The 8,159-nt window shown below is 41.3% G+C and overlaps 1 pseudogene; it reads left to right on the top strand.

Annotated features, from left to right (window-relative positions):
* Positions 1-1,613: 1,613 nt before the first annotated feature.
* On the top strand, positions 1,614-2,040 carry LOC101661371 (annotated as a pseudogene).
* The last annotated feature ends 6,119 nt before the right edge of the window (positions 2,041-8,159 follow it).

Here is an 8,159-nt window from a genome sequence, read left to right as displayed (position 1 = left end):
GTGCCTTTGCCCGGCTTTGGGCTCAGGATTATGGTTGCTGCATGAAACGTATTACAGAGTTTGCTCCCCTTTTTAAGATTCTGGAATAGTTTGTGGAGAATTGGTGTCAGCTCTTCTTTGATAACTTAGTAGAATTAGTAAAACCATCTGGTCAAATTTTTTTTTCAAGTTGGAAGTTTTTAAAAGCCAGTATCTATTTCTTCTTCTGTTATGAATCTATTTAGGTTTTCGATGTCAGTCTGTGTTATTTTGGATAGATGGTATGCTTTGGGAATTTGTTTGTTTCATCTATTTTTCCAAAATTTTTGGAGCACAGCCCTTCGTGGTAATGTTATTATTATTTTTATATCATTTGATTCTGTCCTGTTGTGATGTCACTCTTTTCATTTCTAATTCTTGATATTTGCATCTTATTTTTCATTGTTAAAAAAAAGAAAGTGAAAAAAAAAGAATTGTGCATTTATCAAAACAATTTTAGAACCATTTTACATTATTCCGTCCATTACTATGAACTCCCTTTTCCCCCTCAACTTCCCTTGCCATTACTCAAGGAAACGATTATTTTGGTTATTGTCTCTATAGATTTGCCTACCCTGTTTTTATATAAAGAAAATCATACAAAAATGATCTCAATAACAACAACCAAAAATGAAATGCAGAGAAATCAAAATATAAAAGAAAGCAGAAAATAATGAAAAGTAGAGTAAGTTAAAAATGGGTCAAAAAAAGAAACAAATGGTAACACATTAAATTTTAACCTAACTAGATCAAGAATAATCCACTTTCCTTCTGAGGACAAACCATTCACATCTTTGGTCAATGGACGGAGGCAATTCAATGGAGGGTTTTGGATTTCATGGCCATCCATAAACTTCTGAAATCTTGTTGCTCAGATTTTAAGTCCTGATATAGTTCCCCAATTTTGATGGATTTTATCATTAATAATCTTTTGATCACATTGTTTGGCATGCTTCTGTGTGGACTTCTCTGACACCTCACTTAAATGGCTATTTGTTTTGAAACAAGCCTTTAAGATCCCAGATGCTATTCTTTCTGATAACTGGGAACGATTTGATTTCTTCACAACACGTTTCTTCACCACCTATATCTTTCGCGATCACTTCATGAGGGCAAGGATCAAGCAGGGCCGAATTTTAAGAATTAATTGTTCTTTGATTAGGGTTTATGATTTAGTGTCAGTTCCAGATCCATTCATATAGCTGTAGTTTACATATATCCTTAGTCTTCTTAACAGAAAGCATTATCAGTTTCTTGAGAGCTAATATAAATAATCTCCACGGGGCTTATGATAAGTCTAACTATATTATCACTAATCTATCCAATGATATAGAATTTAGAATACTTTCAAGAAAAGGAAAATATACACATGTAGGAAAGCTTTTTAGACTAAAATACATGGTAATTTTATTTATTGTGATGAAAAGCATGTGCTGAATACTGCTTAAAAAAACAACAATGAGGGACAGCTAGCAGGGTCGGGATAGCAGCGTGTGCCCGAGCTCTCCGCCTTCCCCACGCCCGGCGTCCCGGGCAGCCCACGCTCAGCCCACAGCCCCTGCAGAAACACCGAGAAGCTGCCCGGTAGCAAAGCCATGGCCGGGTGGAACACCTACATCGACAACCTCATAGCGGATGGGACCTGATAGCCATCGTGGGCTATAAGGACTCGCCCTCTGCCGGGCCCGCTGTCCCCAAGAAAACCTTTGGTCAACATCACGCCAGCCGAGGTTGGAGTTCTTGTTGGCAAAGACCGGTCAAGCTTTTTCGTGAATGGGCTGACACTTGGGGGCCAGAAATGTTCTGTGATCCGGGACTCACTGCTGCTGGACGGGGAATATACCATGGATCTTCGCACCAAGAGGACTGGCGGAGCCCCCACCTTCAACCTCACTGTCACCCTGACTGCCAAGACGCTAGTCCTGCTGATGGGCAAAGAAGGTGTCCACAGTGGTTTGATCAACAAGAAATGTTATGAAATGGCTTCCCGCCTGCGGCGTTCCCAGTACTGACCTCGTCTGCCCCTTCCCCCCACCACTTCCCACGCTTTTGCAGCCCCCTTTCCCCCGCCCCGCCCCCCACACACACCATTTTTATTTTGGGGGATATTACCCCCACCCCTTATTGCTGCCAAAACCATACGGGGCGTGGGGCAGGGCTGGATCGACAGACACCTCCCCCTACCCATCCTTCCTCCTTGTGTGTGGTTGGAAAACTTTGTTTTTTGGGTTGATTTTTTTTTTTCTGAATAAAAAAAGATTCTACTAAAAAAAAATCAGTGAGGGTTTGACATAGGCAAAAATTACAATAATGCTCTTTCACTAAAGGCTGGTCTGCTGAACTAGAACTTGTCATAAAAGCAAAGACAGCATGAAAATAGCAAACACACGATAGCCTGAAGTTGCCAATTATTATGCAACTTGAAAAGCAAGAGATTTAAACCAAAGCACAATGACTTCCAAAGCTACAACCTGGGATAACAATCTTCTAGTTCTTCTAACCCTAGAGCAGTGGTTCTCAACCTTCCTAAAGCCGTAGCCTTTTAATACAGTTCCTCATGTTGTGGTACCCCCCCCAACCATAAAATTATTTTCATTGCTAATTCATAACTGTAATTTTGCTACTGTTATGAATCGAGTGACCCCTATGAAAGGGCCGTTCGACCCCCCAAAGGGGTCGTGACCCACAAGTTGAGAACCGCTGGCCTAAAGGCACTGAGAATTCCATCTCTGTAAGTACACATAAGTCTGCCACTACTAATAATGAGGGCACTATTAATCCATGGCATGACATGGCAAAGCTAACACTCAAAATAGCACCACTGATAGGTGACATGTTGGTGAGAAGTGAGACACTGAGTAATTGTGTGTTTGATACTTTTCTACAGTTTTGTCAGGATGAGAAACATAGGGTGGGTAGTTGATTGGCTGTTGGTTGGTTGGAAGTGGATCCTTGCAATGAACACATAGTTAAAAGAAATAGATGGACTGAGAGCTACAGAAGCCCAGCTCAAACACTGTATAAATAACCTCAAAGCTTCTTGTGCCATGAAAGAAAGCCTTATCTTTTCCAGCAATAGAACTGATATTGCTGAAAAACAAATCCAGAGTTATCTTTTATGAGTAGCTGGCTATATCCCAGCTAATTCTCAATCTAGAAAAGTATCTGATATTAAAGAGCACTGATTGGAAAGAAATGGAGTCCAGGAACAGGATGATGACATACGAAACCAATAATCCAGAAAATGGAAACATTGAGTGCTGAGATTCCATTGAACCACTGCAACCATCAGTCATGATCCCTCCCTCTGGGGATCTGAGAACTTCTCCGCTGCAACCATCAGTCATGATCCCTCCATCTGGGGATCTGAGAACTTCTTTGTTTTCTGTTCTTAGTCTCTTCACTAAGGGCGACCCTGTTGGCATTTGAAATACCCGTGACTTCCAGCATCACATCAACACACAGGCTACCACAGTATCACAAACTGACAGACCAGTGGTGATTAATTGGTGTTGGCACCATATCTGACCTCCTTTGGCTGCATAAGGGGGAAGGAGAATCCAACACTACACCAACCCAAGACTGATTGCCATAAGGCAGAGGTCAGATATGCCTCCACCCTTATGATTTGATTCTCTGGAACCCCACTCCTGGTACTATATGTGTTTAGCTGGGTTCTCTAAAGAGGCAAAACCAGTGATATTTATGTATGTACAACAAATGAATTTTTAATCAAAAGATAGTAGTCCACAATGCATTAGAAGTGGGAAAGTTCTATCTGGATCAAATCTGTGGGCAGATGCTAAGTTGGAGACACGCCTGCACTCACATAGTTTCTGGAGCTGATGAACCAGGAAGCAGGAAGGTAAATCAGGCAGCAGGTTGGTGGAGGCCAGGTTGAGTGAATCCAATATCAGCAGGTAACTTGTTAGTCCAATGATAACTCCCAAGGTTGACTGGCAATATGGTGGGCCACTGGCCCCAGTCCCAAGAAGCCAGATACAGGATTCAAGGCAGCAGGAAGAAAGGAACAAAACTCTCCCCAGTGTCTATTTATATATCTCACACAGGCCACACTGCAAGAAAATGTCATCATGCTGTTTCCTGAGTTAAGGGTTTCACTCCACCCTAATCTTCCCACAAGTTCTTGGCTGCTCACAGCGGTCCTATCATAAAGTTGTTTACATTGTCTTAGATCACATTATGGGGAAGACCTCAACAGCCAAATAACTGAGAATTATAGCCAAGTCAACACAAAACCCAACTCGTCGATCAACAGATAGGTAGATATAGATATATGCATTCTTTCTCCTCTACTTCTTGGACTTCAACTATTTCTCAGTGTATCTTTTGCATCTCATCCATTCTTTTTTACTTTTTAATTCTTTTGTCATTCTGAGTGTGCACCCCCCTCTCTTATTAAAAAGAGAGTTTCTGCACTTGCTTTTCCAGCGACTGGGTGGAGGAAGAGGGTGTTACCATGTGGAACTACTTTGGTTGCTGTAAAGGTCTCTCGCTTTACTGAAGTCTGGGTTATTGGCCTATCACACCAACTCCCCATCATGGGTCTGTGGCTGGACCTCACTAAAGCATTCTAGGAATGGGCATTTTCTCTCAGGAAACTCCAAATCTTTCCTTATTCCATTTACCTGCTCCGTATGCTTGATATCCTGCATATTTTTGGATTTTGGATATTTTTTTCTCAGTAATCAGGAAGTCTGGTAATACATAAATAGGTTTGCTGTAATTTATTTGAACTGTAGCTGCATTTTGGTGATGGAGCCCTTTAAGTCTCAACTTGCTATATGTGCCTGGAACCCTCCTATCCTGATGGCACATTAGCCCCATTCATCCTTTCAGGTCCTGTCCCCTGCCTTCAGCTGCCTACTCAGTGCTGCACTAATAGAATGCAGGAATGTACCCCACGGGGGCACTCCTAGCCCTTGTTTCTGGGAACACCAGATAGGTTCTACTATGCTACTACTTTGAGTCCACTCACTTCCCAAGAATGTGAAATTTTCTTCTAGGCTTAGTATCGATTTTCATTACATTTAAAGTACTTGCTACCAGAGTCCTGGTGGCTAGTGGTTATGCATTAGGCTGAGATTCGCAAAGTCAGCATTTCAAAACCACCAGCCTCTCTGTGGGAGAAAAGATGGTGCTTTCTACTCGTGTAAATATTTACAGCACCAGAAGCTCAAACGGGCAGTTCTACTCTGTCCTGTAAAGTTGGTATGAGTCAGCATTGAATTGATGGCCGTGAGTTTGGTTTTGATTTAGTTTAAAGTGCTTACCAGAGCATATATTCATGGATGCCTTAAACTCTCCATTTATTGAGTTCAAAAGCTACAGTGCTTCCAAATTTAAAGAGTTTCTTGAGCAGGCAAATTAGCTGTTTATTTTCTCATGGTAGGAACATAAAATGACTGCTCTGTGGCTCACAGTATTGGGTACCATGTCATTTGATGTATGAGAACATGTTCTTTGCACCAGGTCACTTACAAGTGCAGTAAATGCAGAGAACTTCTAATCCTCGTCCTCAAATGGGAGCAGGGCATTCCCAGAAATACTGGTTATTCCAGACGATGGTCTTAGAATTTCTGTAAACATGCCTACAGCCATACCTCTCTCTCAAGGACTCACCTCTGTGGCATCTGTTCCTTTTCTAGACTGTAAATGAGGGAATGTTTTCCTTCAGATATTTGCACTGTATGTGAATAATACACGAGAATAGTCACGCTGGTTTATATGGCTCTAGATCAGCGGTTGTCAACCTGTGGTTTCACAGGGGTCACCTAAGACCATCAGGAAACTCATATTGCCGATGGTCTTAGGAACTGAGACACCGCTCCTCTATCCACCTGCAGATACGCCCACATGGCAGTACCTGGCGTGAAGACTGTTACCCATGGTACACCAGGCTTCAAGACAAAATTTCATTTATTTGTAATTAGAAATAAATATTTCACAATATATAATTGCATATTGTCTTTGTGATAAATCACTATGCTTTAATTATCTTCAATTTATAACAATGAAAATACATCCTGCATATCAGATATTTACATTACAATTCATAACAGTAGCAAAATTACAGTTATGAAGTAGCAACAAAAATAATTTTATGGTTGGGGGGGTCACCACAACATGAGGAACTGTATTAAAAGGTCATGGCATTAGGAAGATTGAGAACCCCTGCTCTAGATTATTGAAACAAGATTTTACTATATCCTCTAAAATCTTTTCTTTCCAGTACACTTTAGACATGCCTTCAAGTACTTGAGACAAAAGGATCAAGGAATCCCATGAGGCCGGCTCTGAACTCTGTCCCTGCTTCTGGTGCTATATCTCAAAGTCTCTGAGCCGCCTCTGCCCGGATTCCTGCCAACATGCCAAATCCATCAGTGTCAGCTCTCTGGGACAAGGAGTAACAGGCACAGAGAAACTCTTTAATCCTTTAAGACTGCATTCTGGGAATTTTAGGAATTCATTCTAAGAAAATAACCAAAGGCACACACAAAGAGTCATCAAGATCTTTACAGAGTTTATAATTTATCTGAGTAAAAACCTAGAAATTCTTTAAATTCCTGCAAACAAAAGCTTGATGGGGCAATTCACAGAATGACTGACTGATTGAACGGCATGTTGCAGACAATCTTTTTTGTAACATAGGAGACTAATAGTGGCACACCTAAGTTGAAAAGTCAAATGACAAGAACTCTGTACACATGTGTGTATATCTATCTACACATGTACTTGAAACCCAATTTAAATATATTCATTTTATATGTCCAAATCTATGATATGGATCGAAAAGCTGAAAGGAAGTTCTCCAAATGTTAACAGTGAACATCTCCAAATTATAGAAGTACATACAATTGTGATTTTATTTGTTTTCTGGTTATTCAAATTATGTGTTGCCTATCGGTGCAGGGCTGATTCTCACTCACTTATTTAGCAAAGAAGAGCCCCAGCAAACACCTGTGCTCGGCTAAGCCCAGGTGGACAGCCCTGCTCTGTCCTTCACGGCCCTTCTCCAGGGGAAGGCCCCGTCATTGCACAAGCAGGGGTCTCCTCACGGCCATGCTTACATTTTCACCATGCTTTACATCACTGAATGTGCAGAGTTACTTCGTGAGACATGGGGGAAACAGATAACTTTGAAAATTGATGAATATAGAAAATGCCCAGGCTTAGATATGAAGGAGTAAGGTCAGAACATATTGTGCGCCTTAATTAAGTCAAAAAGAAAAACAAACAACGCGCTAGGATTTGTATTCTGTGGGCTGCTATATTGATATTTGAAGTTTGGAATGAGTGCTATTTGGTGAGCCTGAATCTTTTCCACAGGCCTGCAAGTCCTTTCTTCCCAGGACTTTTGTGGGGGACTTTGTCAGTGGAATGGCCCTTCTCTACAACATTTAAGGCTCAGAAAGAAGAATAGATTAGGAGAAAATGAATCGTGGTATAGGAAAAATGTTAAATTTAGTTTAAATTTGAAATGGTCTGAGGTCTCAGAGATGTTTCCTAGAGAAATTCATTTAAAAATAGAAACCATTCGCTACAATTATAAAATACTTTATGAGCATATGATATAGACACGCCGAACAATAATTAGACCAACCAGAGACCACCACAGAGAAATTAAAGTGGACTTCTGACTTTTTTCCAGTTCTGATTTTCCTCTTTACTGCCGGTAAGGCACATCCTGATGATGGGAGGCACTCTAATGGGCTGTTATCAGCTCACAGCTCTGACAGCACCTTGGCTCCTATTTGCTGCCTTGAAAGGCCAGTGATGATTCTAAGAACACGATTGAGTGAGAGATTTAACTGTCCTGTTTGGGCCAAAGGGGAGCTTTGGTTGTGTCGTGGTTATGCATTGGGCTGCTAACCGGAAGGTCAGCAGTTCTGTGGGAGAAATGTGAGCCGGCAGTCTCCCCCCACGGGGGCTTCCCACCCGGCACGATAGGGTTGCGATGAGTTGGCGTCAACTTAATGGTAGTCAGTTTGGTTATTTGAGTCAAAAAAATCAATCTACTGAAAATAAGCTCTGAGTATACCAGTATTTGAGCTATCCACCATCAGGATTATTTAGAATGTCCATTGAATTTGGTCCCATTCAGAGTACCAGGTAAAATA

The sequence above is a fragment of the Echinops telfairi genome, unplaced genomic scaffold, assembly GCF_000313985.2.
Source record: "Echinops telfairi isolate 266 unplaced genomic scaffold, ASM31398v2 ScPeMD7_7475;HRSCAF=8513, whole genome shotgun sequence".
Classification (NCBI taxonomy): domain Eukaryota; kingdom Metazoa; phylum Chordata; class Mammalia; order Afrosoricida; family Tenrecidae; genus Echinops; species Echinops telfairi.
The sequence above is the reverse complement of the archived record's forward strand: the minus strand, read 5'-3'. Positions and strand labels throughout refer to the sequence as shown.